The sequence below is a fragment of the Hyaena hyaena genome, unplaced genomic scaffold (genome assembly GCF_003009895.1).
Source record: "Hyaena hyaena isolate Hyena2069 unplaced genomic scaffold, ASM300989v1 scaffold_889, whole genome shotgun sequence".
NCBI classification, from domain to species: Eukaryota; Metazoa; Chordata; class Mammalia; order Carnivora; family Hyaenidae; genus Hyaena; species Hyaena hyaena.
The window spans coordinates 249,116-262,575 of NW_024081523.1; the positions used below are offsets into that span (position 1 = coordinate 249,116).

General features: G+C 46.5%; 1 long non-coding RNA gene across 1 annotated transcript; it reads right to left on the minus strand.

The window, feature by feature from the left end:
* Positions 1-7,497: 7,497 nt before the first annotated feature.
* On the minus strand, positions 7,498-12,849 carry LOC120222565. The gene is made up of 3 exons (XR_005526077.1): positions 12,660-12,849; positions 8,668-8,946; positions 7,498-7,873 (listed from the first exon to the last, which is right to left on the minus strand). It is a non-coding gene; the product is annotated as an uncharacterized LOC120222565 (long non-coding RNA).
* Positions 12,850-13,460: the final 611 nt, after the last annotated feature.

The following is a 13,460-nucleotide window of genomic DNA, read 5'->3' on the forward strand; positions in this document are numbered from 1 at the left end:
AATATGCATTTCTTCTCGTTCCTCCCATGTTTTGGAAACCTGATGCTTGGAATTTTGAGAGTAGCTGGATGTGAACCCGTGGTTGACTGCAGCCAGTCATCGCTGTGAAGCAGCTCTGACCGCTGGCTCCCTTCACTGCGATCTATAATGTGGAAGAGCATCTAATAGGCAAAGTTACCATATACACTTTGCCTATTTAGGTTTCCATTTAGAAGCTGGTTTCCCTTCTTTCCCATCCCTTCCCAGATTGACATCTTGAGTCTTAAACTCTCCTCTGTGAGCTTCAGACTCAGCTGGCCGTTTCCACCTGGTTATCGAATAGGCGTCTCAAACTTTGCATTCAGCCTCCACCTCGCACATGTTTCTCTCTAAGCTTTCCTCATCTCCATAGATGTCCCCACTGTTCATGCAGTTATTTAGCTAAAACCCTAGGTCTGGGTGTTTTACCCTCATCCCCATCAACTCTTCTGAACCTGTCTCACAGAAGTCCTTCAGTCTGTGTCCAGAGGTGGCCACTGTGGCCCAAGCCACCATCCCCTCAGACCGCTGCCCTAGTCCCCTCCCCACACTGCTGCCAGTGCTCCTGCCTCTGGAAGCCCTTCTCCACCGGCAGGCAGAGTTACGGTCTATAAAAAGGTAGATCAGAGCCAAGGCTCCTCTGCTTATACAGTAAAACCTTGATGGGGCGCCTGGGTGGCTCAGTCGGTTAAGTGTCTGACTTCAGCTCAGGTCATGATCTCACGGTTCGTGAGTTCGAGCCCCGCGCAGGCTCTCTGCTGACAGCTAGCTCAGAGCCTGGAGCCTGTCTTCAGATTCTGTGTCTCCCTCTTTCTCTGGCCCTCCCCTGCTCATGCTGTCTCTATCTCTCTCTCAAAAATAAATAAAAACATTTAAAAAAATAAACTTTGGTTTGTGAGCATAATCCGTTTCAGTAATCCAAAGCACTTGTATATCAAAGCGAATTTCCCCATAAGAAATAATGGAAACTCAGATTATTCATTCCACAACCCAAAAATATTCACATGAAAAATGATAACTACTGTAGTATCAAACAAAATAATAAAGAAAATACAAAATGTAAAAAAAAAATAAATTAACCTGCATTTACCTTTTTGAAAACCTTCATGGCTGGTGTGAGGGAGACAACAGAGAGGAGGGTTATTGTGTAAGATGACTTTCACTATCACTAATGGAATCACTGCTATCCATTGACTCAATGGCACTTGCTTTTGCCCCTTTCTGAGGTTTTCCCGGAAATGTGACATTGCATTGTCATTAAACAGATTCATTGCTCGCACTGCTATGGCCTTATTTGGGTGGTGCTTTTCTACAAAATTTTGCTCCATTTCCCAGATTTTACACATCTGATCTCCTTTGCAGTGAGGGATTCCTCTGCCCTTCTCCTCTGCAGATGAGATACAGGTGTATACTTCTTATAAAATCTTGAAATTTCAGCCATCTTGTTTGTACTTCTCGATTTCCTTCTTAACTTTCAACATAATCCTCTTCTTAATCACCTTTCTTTTCAATCTTTTTCTACATGGGGACCACTTGCACGGATGTTGACTGCAGTACAGTATTAATAAACTCTTGTCATATCCTGTTTTTAAAGTAACTGGCAATAGGCAGCAGAAGAAAGGGTCTATGTCTGCAGCAGCCTGACCTAAAATGAAGCAAAGCATTCCTAAGCTTCCTCTTGTATGGAAAAGAAAAGGACTGTCCACAGGTGCTTTGGAGGCCAGTTGTGGGCACCTTCCAATGTTCTGAAAAATCACTGATCTCTGCCAGACTCTGCAGCTTGAAACTGAGAGCATGAGAAGAGGATCACTCACAATCCCACAACACGAGAGAGAGAGAGAGAAGGACCATGTGGCTCAGTTGTGATCGTGTGATATTTGGCATCACGAACTACTTGTATAGCAAAACCTCGCTTATTTTATCAAGTTAAGATTTATTAGAAAGACTTGCTCTTCTTGTGGAACAAACTTGCAGAACAAGTTACTTGCAGTCCAAGCTTTCACTGTATGTATAATTATGTTACACGTGGTCTGAGTCCACACTCACTCCCCTGTTGGCCTGGGAGGCTGTTGGTCATCTGGCCTCTGCCTCCCTCTGCGGCCATTGTTTTCTGGCTCAGTCGCTAGGGCCTTCTCACTTGCTGGGCTCTTGGCGTCTCAAGCTCTCCCCCAGATCTTGGTATGGCTGGGTCCTCCCCTCCCCTGGGGGGCCTTTCCTGACCACTGTGTCCAAAGGAACCCTGACTATCTCACTGCTTACTTCCATTACAACCCTCTCTCTACTTGACCCTTTATTACATACTTACTGACTAGTTAACTATTCCTAAAATGTAAGCTCTGTGCGACCACACGCCTGGATTGCCCTTCTGACACTTGCATCCCCGACCTGGTCAGCCCGTGTATGTATGACTGGTCACATGCATTATTCTGGAAGGTTCTCACATTGTCCTGATGCAAAGGCCCAGCCATGCTTCTCACCTACCCCAGTACACATCATCCCAGGCTTTCCCCAAAATTTCTTTTCTTAGTTTCTCAGCAGTCTCCTGTGGACTGTTCCTCACCATAATAGGTAAATGTTTATTGAGTGCTTCCTATGTGGCAGGTTGTGTCTCAGTGCCTTATACGACTGTCACCCCAAATTCATAACAGCTTTATAGCGATGGACCCTTTCTTGGTGGGGAGGCCTGGGGGAGAGGATCAGGGGCCTTCCTCCTGCTGTAGCCTCCAGGCACCTGTGACCATGTCTGGGGACAGACCAGCCAGTCAATAGCCGGCTGTGGGTGGTGCTGAGCTCAGGAGGGCAGGATGGCCTGGTGTAGATGAGCAGGCCAGGGTTGGGATCGAACTTTGGTGTTTTTGACTTGGGTACCCAGTGGCAGACGGTAAGTACTGTTCTGGAAATAATTAGAGAAAATGTAACATTGGTATATGCCTTCTTTTAAAAATTTGATCCCCTGTGTTTGTAAAGTGACCCTGAGATCACAGATGATCGTGTCCCACCTGGGTCGCATATCTGACACACACTCCTGCTTCTCAGCCAGGCAAGATATTTAGCAGGCAAGACCCAAAGTAGAATTCAGGGATGATTAATGTACATCATTACTGACTTAATTAGTCCAGAAATGAGATTGAGTGAGAGGGTATCTGTTTTTAGTCTCCAATTAAACTCAGGGATGATTTTATACATATGATACATGTATTTTATGGGACACAGATCTCTGGGTAGAATTAAATTGGGCTGTGTCTTCACAAATACGAACTTGTTCTCTTTGTTTACTGAGTGGCTTTCCTCCCTTTTCAATTCAGTATTCATTTTCTAAAATACTATATTTAACATGGGGGATTCTTGTCATAGAGGTTTGATGAAAACCTTGTTCTGAAGTGAAAAGTCTATTTCTCAGCATCTTCCACTTGGTGAGAACGAGCGCGTCAGCCCTCTCAAAGCCGCATCCCTTGGCCCTGCTCATGCTGGATGCCCAGCCTGGCTCAGATATCCGGGTGTCACGTTGCTGGTCCCCGGAGTCCCGCCGCCAACTCGCTGGCATCTGATAAAGTTTACTTTTCAAATTGTATGCGCGTTGTATCTTTTTCGGTGGCCAGCCAGCTCTTATTAAATTTCAAAATGCCATTGTGATTTTCACAACCACACGTCCAGCTTCCTGCCAGCTCCCCTGTGTGCTGTCACGCTGCCTTACAAACAGTGCTCCTCCTTGTCCCAGAACTTCCTAAGTCCTTGAACCCTATAGGACCACGGTTATGGAAATTATTTGATATCACTACTTACTCTGTCATTTTAAACAACCCGGTGACGTATTAAAGCAGTGAAACTAAACTGTTGAAATACTTTAAAGAAATAGGTCATTTGTTTTTGTGTTTTTATACCATTTCCTATAACTTGGATAAGAGAATGAGCCGATAAAAATGTTCAGAGCTGAGATATTCTCAAAATAGTTGCTTTGTAAATAAGGATTACTTGAGTGATGGATATGGTGGGCGTTACAGGCAGTGTCTGAGATGGCCCACAACGATTCCTTTCTCCTCATGTTCACGGCCTGTGAAATCCTTCCACCTGAGCAACGTCCTTCTAACCTCAACATTGGTGGACGCGTCACTTCCTTGATTAGATTACGAAGAGTCTGATGCCCATCTTGCTGATAGACTGTCACTGGCTTTAAGGGAACCAGATGCCAACTGGGGAGGGCTGTGTGGTAAAGCACTGAGAGCAGCTTCTAACCAACAGCTGGTTAGGAACTGAGGGGCTCAGTCCAGCAGGTCAAAGGGCAGCGAATCCTGTGGACCATCACGTAATTGAGCTTGACAGTGGATCCTTCCCCGGTTGAACCTTCAGACAAGACCAACACTAGTCTCATCCAACACTGGATGGCTAAACTGGGCGCCCATTCCCAACCCATAGAAACTGATATCATACATGCTTATTGTTTAAGCCACTAAGTTGCCGGTAATTTGCGATGCCGCAGAAGGTAACAAAGTGATTCTTAATGAAAAACTGTGCTGCCAGTGTAGTGAACTCATATCATCAGCCACATTGGTAAGTAATTACATATAATGAATGGAGATAGTCCAACAACTATTGATCTTTTTGAGATTAGAATGCTTTTTTTGTTTATTTATTTTGAGAAAGGGTGTGCTTGTGTGAGCAGGGGAGAGGCAGAGAGAGGGAGAGGGAGAAACCCAAGCAGGCTCCGTGCTGTCAATGCAGAGCCCAATGCGGGGTTCAATCTCATGAACTATGAGATGATGACCTGAGCCAAAATCAAGAGTTTGGATGTTTAACTGACTGAACCACCTAGGTGCCCTCGGAAGCTCTCTTAATCTCAAAGGGGCGCTCCCTTTTATGCCCAAGCAAAGATCTTGGCATACTGAAGCCAAGAATCCTGTTGCTTTTCAAATGCACACCAAATGATTACAAGCAGTTAGAGCTTATTGAGCACTTAGGGCCTGGCCTGTGTTAACTTACCTTGGGTCACCAGAGCTATGGGCTTGTTTAGACAGGAAGGTGTCTGGGGTGGGTGGTCCCATGCCTAATGGAGCTGAGCAGCACTGCCTTTGAGAGTGTGGCATTGAGGTACAGGAGGAGCTAGGCAGGTGAAAGCACAATTGGACATTTGGTTCTCCTTGGCATTGTTATAAATTTTACTCTCACAGCCAGAGCCTACCCTGAAAAATACATAAAAGCACATGGAAGCGATTGTGTATAATTCTATAAGCAGGGTTGGTGTACACAACCTATGGCAACTTTCTTAACTATGACTTCAGGTGGGACAGGAAGGCTCACACTGCTTGGTTCAGCCAGATTATCCTTATGTTGTGGGTGACCCATAAAACCCCTTGTGTAGGAATCAATGTGAGGAAATGCAGTATTTATGTTTTGCCATATGTGAGGCTTGGGCCCTGAGAAACTTGGAGGCAGGGTCAGCAACACCCTCATCCTCTGAATGGACTCAGAGCAGGCATCCTCCACATCCGTGTCATGTGCGTGCAGGACTGCTGGGGGGTGGGGGAGGGCACCAGCGCCCCTTGCTGCAGTGCAGTTTTGCAGAGGGCACTTCTATCGGTGGAGCACTATGACCTCAGTCTTGGAAGGTGGTGCTTCAGCAGCTTCTTCGGGAACTGTCTATTGAAACATCCAGAGAGTCCAGTTTGTTCTGCTACGGGGACCAGGTGTACCTGATCCCTCTGGTCCAGCCTGGTTCCCGCTCACTTGCTTTCCACGGGCAATGCCACTCAGGGAGAGGGACTTGCAACACCTCTTCCCTTCCACAGGGACATTTCCACCGCAGGAGGACCTTCCTTACCTGCCTTCCAGGTCCTCAGGGAAGATGGCCCATTGACTAATGGGTAACTGCCTTAAATGATGCTCTCTCTGTTGACTGTCTGTTCCATACATTCAATTAGAAGCGCCTCGAGGGCAGGGACCAGGGCTAGTTGGTTTACCCTCTGAAGTCTCGTCCTAAAGTAGTGCTGGCTTACGATAGGATTTTATATGTTTTGAATGAATGAATGCATCACCATTGAAGTTTCCATGTCTTAATATTTCAAAGGAAATACAAAGAATAGATGAATAATAACATAGGGATGGATAGACCTCTGTTTAATATAATAATATATTTCTTTTCTTTCTTTTTTTTTTTTTTTAAAGTAGGCTCTGCCCCCAGTGTGGGGCTTGAACTCACCAGCCTGAGATCAGGAGTCGCATGCTTGACCAACTGAGCCGGCGAGGCGCCCCTAATATAATGATGTATTCCTGTCTCGAGCCACGAGCAAATGGTGCTGATGGAAAAGCACTAGAATCAAGAACAGGCCACCCTGTTTACACCACAGCTGTCCCATGGTGTGGCCCTGGTGGCCTACCTGCCGGCACCTGTGCAGGTGAACAAGGGGAAAAGATGAGGTGGAAAAGACAGGTGATGTGTGTTTCCAAGAGAATTGCCTTTAAAAATTATAAACAATAAGAATTCAGTCATGTGACTGGTACACGATTGATATACAAAAATCCATAGCCTTTCTGTATATAAGAAAATAATAATGGACAGTCAGAATACAATGGAAGACAAGATGAAACACCTAGGAAGACAAGTGTAAAGAAATGTGTGAAGTATACAGAAAGGAGACTTTAAAGTCCCCCTGGAGGGCACAGAAGGAAGCTTGAATCGGAAGAGGACACTTGCCCACTGTGCCACCTGAGCAGGAACCTGTACCATGAATTGCACACACGTGCCTCATGGTGTTCCCCCCCAAGACTAATGCTTTGCACCCAGTGCTGGTTGGGGGTCTCCAGAAACACAGCAAAGGGTCTCAACCCTCCAGCTGCGCTTGGAGCTGGGCCTGCAGCTGACTGTCCAGCTGCCGAGTCTTTGCTCTTGCCCTGCCCCCTCCTCAGGGCACCTCCATCAACCTAGCATCTCCTTTTTTTAAAGGGTAAAATCCTACACGTAACATATATTTTTATTAGGATTTTACATGTCCTTTTTTTTTTTTTTTTAATATTTTTATTTATTTCTAGGAGAGAGAGAGACAGCGTGAGCAGGGGAGGGTCAGAGAGAGAGGGAGACACAGACTCTGAAATAGGCTCCAGGCTCTGAGCTGGCAGTCAGCACAGAGCCCGACGCGGGGCCTGAACCCACGAACCGCGAGATCATGACCTAAGCGAAAGTCGGACGCTTAACCGACTAAGCCACCCAGGCGCCCCGGATTTTACATGTCCTTCTAACTGTGCTAGAGTTTTGTGAAGATTGCACAATTATTACCACTTTGGTTACAAAGTTGATTTTAAGTAGTCCCCCCCCAAATGCTGCTTCCCTCAATTTTAGCGTGTGAATGGGAGGCTGGTTAGGAATGCACATTTTGCGTTACAGCGGAAAGTGCTTTTGAAGACAAAGTTCCAGTAGTTAAATCTGTCAATTCTCCCGAAACTGACCTCATTATTTAATGCTTTTCCGATAACAATACCTACAAAGTATTTTTTTAAGTGGAAAATTTACTCTAATGTTGATACGGAATAACGCTGTGCACGAGTCACCAGGACAGTGCTGAGAACAGGTAATGAGGGAGGCTGGTCCTGCCAGGTGTCAAAGACGAGGCTCCAGCTGTGGCCTCCTGGCACCGTAGAGAGGTGAGGACACCCCAGCCCTCAGAGACAGAGGGGAACAATGTCACCTTCAGCCTCACCCCCAACGCTTTGGAGGGGAGGTCAACTCAGGGCCTTCTCCCCTACGTACCAGGGCCATGGGCCATTGGTGGTCCGGGCTGCAGTCTTTCTTCAGGACAGGAGGTAGTAGGAAGCAACATAGCAGCATATGGAATGCAGATTTGATCTTCCATCTGTCAGTGGAAACCTGTGGAAAGAAACTGGTGGTGTGATTCATTGGCCACTTCAAACCATAACAGCTGCAATGAAGATAGTCTGGATGATACTAGTTTATGAAAAATTATGAAACAAAATGGATTCTGGAAAGACCCAAATACATATTTAGTATATGGCAAATGTGACATTTTAGTGGGTTATCCTAAAATATTTTCCAGATGAGTCGTAGGTTAAAAATGGAATTATAAAAGCCCCAGGAGAAAATATAGGACAACAGTTTCAGTTAATTTCTATTTATTTGTTTACTTACTTATATTTTATTTAGAGACAGCAAGCTAACAGGGGAGGGGCCAAGAGAGACAGAATCCCAAGCAGGCCCACGCTGATATCGCAGAGCCCGACGCAGGGCTCGATCTCATGAACCGTGAGATCATGACCTGAGCCAAAACCCAGAGTCAAACACTTAACCAACTGAGCCACCCAGGTACCCCTCTGTTAATCTCTAATTACAAAACAAAACTCCTATAGAATTCCTACAACGAAGACTGATAAATTCAACCATGTACAAATACACACAAATTAAAATTTTCTGGGTGGAAGAAGCATGACTTTTGTCACAGTCGAAAGACAAATGACAAGCTGGGGAGAAATTTACAACACCATAAAGGGCTTTAGATGTTAATAACAATCCATAGAATAATAGGCAAAATACATGGGCAGACAGTTAATAGAAGGGACCACAAATAACTAAATTTTTAAAAAATAAGTCCTTTGAAATGACCTTGGTCTCAGTGGTCTAAACTGTGACGCATTTGTCTTTCTTACTCGTGGGGCGAGGAGACGCGCGGGATGTGGTCCATCACACTTGCCAGGGAGCCCGAGGCCCCAGGCTGCTCGTGGTTCACGTAGCTCCCGTGTTTCTCATTCTCCGTGGCCAGTAAGTATCAGATCATGTTCTCCTCGGGGTGAGACCCGAGATACAGGTGGCCGAGCAGACACATGCTGTGATTCCGAAGGCCTGGGCTTGGAATGAGCCATTGTCATGCCGTCCACTGCCATTTCATGAGCCAGAGTGTGTCACAGAGGCAAACCCAACATGGGGGCCTAGAAGGTGCAGGGTGTAATTCTATTACAGGAAGGCATGAAGAATGTAGAAAAATAACCAAATTTACCATTATGTGTACTCTCTTGAATAGGTAATTCATGTACATGGTATAAAATACAAAAGGCTTATTGTAATGAAGTCTCCCACTCACATCTATCCACTAGCCATGGGATGACTCTCAGAAGCAAATGAGTATTTCAGTTTCTTGTCTTTCTTTCCCGGGGTGCGTGTGTGCATGCGTGCATGAGGGTGGGCGGGGGGAGCACTCACACCAGCCTGACATGGTTCAAATCCCACCCTCTTATTTAACTAGTTGTGTGACCTTGGGCAAATGTGACCTGTGTTTCATTTTCCCCACTAGTTCAATGCCATACTGGTATCTATTTCCTAGATTTTTTTGTGAAAATGAGTAAATGTAAAGTGCAGTGTGTGACATACAGTAAATGATATACAGTTGGTTATATAATTGTAGTTTTATATAATTATATATATATAATTTTTATCTAAAATTTTTGTTAAGTTTACTTATTTATTATAAGAGGGGGATTAGAGAGAGGCAGAGAGAGGGAGAGAAAGAGAATCCCAAGCAGGCCCTGCACTGTCAGTGTGGAGCCTGATGTGGGGCTTGAACCCACAAACTGTGAGATTATGACCTGAGCCAAAACCAAGGGTTGGATGCTTACCCAACTTAGTCACCCAAGCGCCCCTAATCTTATATATATAATTTTTTTAATGCTTCTTTATTTTTGAGAGAGAGAGAGGCAGAGCACAAGAGGGACAGAGAGAGAGGGAGACACAGAATCTGAAGCAGGCTCCAGGCTCTGAGCTGTCAGCACAGAGCCTGATGTGGGGCTCTAGAACCCATGAATGGTGAGATCATGACCAGTCAGATGTGACTGAGCCACCCAAAGGCCCCTATCTATATAATTTTTTAAACACCAATGAGTATTCTGTATTTGCTCTTTTTTTTCTTTTAACTTAAAAGTATACCTTGGAAATCATTCTGTATCAGCACATATAAAACTGCTTCATTCTCATTAATGGCTGCCTAGCATCTTTGTATGGCTGTGCCATTATTTATTTGACAATCTTTATTTGATGGACATTTTGGCTATTCTAGTATTTTTCTATCACGAACAGTACTATTAAGACTGTCTACATACAGATGTCATTTCACATATGTTCAAAGATATCTGTAGAATAAAATACTAGGAGTGGAGAGCTGTTGGGTCAAAGGGTATGAGCAGTTTTAATTTGGATAGATATTGCCAAATTGCTCACCATGGAGGTTGTACAAGCTTTTACTCCTGCCAGAAATGCATGAAGAGTGCCTGTTTCTCTACATCCTTGCCAAGACAGTGTGTTAGCCAACTTTTAGCTTCCCCACTCTATTAGGTGAAAAATGGTGTCTGGTTTAATGTGCACAATGGCTTTGAACACTGGGAGCAGAACCCACCATGGCAGGTCTGTGGGTGACCCGCCAGCAGCCACCCCTCACCTCCTTCCCGCCAAGGCTGACTCCAGCAAAGAAGGCCAAATGTGCTAGATCGGCTTTCTCGGCATCCCCTGCAGCTGAGCTCAAAAGAGAGAACCCTGGGGACAGGACCCCTGTCCTTTCTTTTGGGCTCCAGATGCTGTCACATGTGACCTGGAGCGATGGCAGCCATCTGTGACCAAATATTGACAAATACGTGGATAAGAAGATGCTGCAGAGAACAGCAGGGCAGAGGATGACGCCCTGGGCTACCTAGGCCGCTATGGAGCTGCCAGCCCAGATACCCCGTTGTCTTACAGCAGTCACAGCCAGCACTGAGCGGGGGTGCTGCATGGATTACCCTGCTTGGGTGCCGGGAACCCTCCAATGGCAGTGTCCCTGTAACAGCCATTGCCTCCAGGCAGAACCATGGGGCCTTTGAACCGATAGGGGAAGGGCTTGGTCTTAGCAATTTTTGAAGTGATTCTTTTAAAGGTAAACATAACAAATAAATTGTTTTATTTTTTTTTAATTTTTTTTTTAAATTTATTTCTAGGAGAGAGAGAGAAAGGCAGCGTGAGCAGGGGAGGGTCAGAGAGAGAGGGAGTCACAGACTGAAACAGGCCCCAGGCTCCGAGCTGGCGGTCAGCACAGAGCCCGATGCGGGGCCCGAACCCACGAACCGCGAGATCATGACCTAAGCGAAAGTCGGACGCTTAACCGACTAAGCCACCCAGGCGCCCCAAATAAATTGTTTTAGTAAGACATTTTTTTCCTGCCAGCATGCAGTAAATTTGATGGAAGGTATCACTTATTAATTAGGTATTTGGGCCAATGAACTAACTGGGCAGCCAAATGTTAAGTATCCATAGCAGTCCTTTCCCGGAAGGCTTTTGAAGTGACACCTCCCAGTAAAATTCCAGATGGAAATTCCCTTCTGAAGAAACTGTGCTCCAGACCCCCGCTCTTGTCCCACGGAGGCCGGGGTCCCTCTCCAGCCCTCAGGACTAACCAGGTAGCCAGATGCTCCACATCACCTCTGCCTAGGAGGTGCTTCAGTTTGGTGTTCACAGTGAGAAACTGAGGCTTCCAGGGTTGGGTGGCTTGGGTTCCTGTAGCGGTCCCCCGGGACAGCCTTTGGTGACCGAGATTGCAGGTCTGAGAGATCTAGAAAGGTTTTCTCCATCGTTCTCAACTGTAGGGCTGCTCCCCGGCACCTGCCCTGCCTTTGGGAAGTGACATTATAACCACGCCTGATATTGGTGACAGTGCTTCTGTGCTGCATTCCAAGTTTGGCTGTTTCTGTTTGTTTGTAAGTTTTATTTATTTGAGAGAGAGAGAGAGAGAGAATGCACACAAGCGAGAGAGGGGCATAGAGAAGGAGAGACAGGATCCCAAGCAGGTCCTGCACCATCAGCACAGCGGCCCCACGCAGGGCTTGAACTGTGAGACTGTAACCTGAGCTAAGAGTCGGACATTTAACTGACTGCGCCACCCAGGTGCCCCTGTTTGTTTGTTTTTTTAATTGAAGTACAGTTGATAAGGTTTTCTGTTATTTTAATGTCCATCCTAGGTGTAATGTCCAACAGATTTAACATGTTTGGGCTATTTACATATTTGGACATGAAGCACACCTCTATTTTCAGGGCGCGGACGGCCAGAGTGACAGGCAGCTGCCCCAGAGGAACGGCTGCAGGGCGGGCTCCGGCCAGGAGGGGAGCTTTCATTCTTAGGGCTGTTCACTGCTTCCCTGCAACCACAAGCCTGGGCTGCCCCTAAAACTGACCAAAGATCAATTACTAAAAACGTCAGTCATGCAAAGATGGCCAAGATAGAATAAAGAAAAAAGTTGTAAGACTGTGTGGATAGTGCAGTCCCTTTTGTAAGAAAGATTACTATTAACTGTGTGGATGTTAATAACTGTACCTACAGCAGAGGAGACTGGGTGGCTCAGCTTCCGACTCCTGATCTCAGCTCAGGTCATGATCTCACAGTTGGTGAGTTTGAGCCCCCTCGCTGCCCCTCTCGCACTTGCACTGTCTCTCTCTCTCTCTCCCTCAAATATAAAAAAAAATTAAAAATATTCAATAAATGTAAAAAGAACATTTTCGAGAGCATGCTCTGCGTGATACCAGGTTGCATTATGGGAAAGTGGATAATGTTTTAACAATAAATACTTATTAGTTCTGTAGTCCAAAAAGGGAAGTGAGGAAAAAAGACCCAGATTCAGAGATATACCTCAATGTACCCCACACAAGGCACCCAGGGTCACTTCCTGCGCCAAGGAGTGAAGCTTGGGGGGGTCACACTGAGAGCGTTGCAGCTTCTTTGGGAGGCTGTGCACCAGTTCCGTTTGGTGTATCTGCTTCCCTCCGACCAGGATGGCTGCACCTGGGGACCCTGTGCACGGAGTCCCCGCACAAGGTGTACAGCTGGGCGCCTGGCTTCAGCGATGCGTCCTGCGCCCCCCCCCCCCGCCCGCCCCAGCCTGGCGAGGGTCTGATTCTCGAGGCCCCCCAGGGAAGGCAGATTAGGCCTGGCCCCATGGGAGCCGGGCCTCGGGACCTGCCTTCCTCATTGTGTGTGAAGGGAGTGCAGAGCCTTGCGCTGAGGCAACAATGGATGAATTCCGTAGGTGTGCTCAGGAGTCCTCACTCCTCAGGGCCACCAGGCTATCAAGTTAAAAGCAAGGGACCCCGCGGGAGAGGAAGGGGTTGTGGTGCCCGCTGCCCTCCCTCCCCGTTTGTACCTTCCCGCCTCGAGTTCCTCAGAGGCTGGCCGTCAGGGGGACTCATCCCACAAAGGGCTGTCCCTCTTTGTGGCCGCTCTGTCACCAGCCAGAGCTGTCAGGTACGTCAGTCATGATGCTTTGTGGCCGTGTCACCGGCATAATCAGCAAGATTAGGTGGCCACAAAGAGCCGTGAATGAGGTGGTAATTGTGTTCAAGGGAAAAGCGAGTTAAAGAAAGAGAGACTTTCCTTTCTCACAAGACCCATGAAAGAAGTGACAGCTGATATTTTAAAGCTGGAACAAGATAA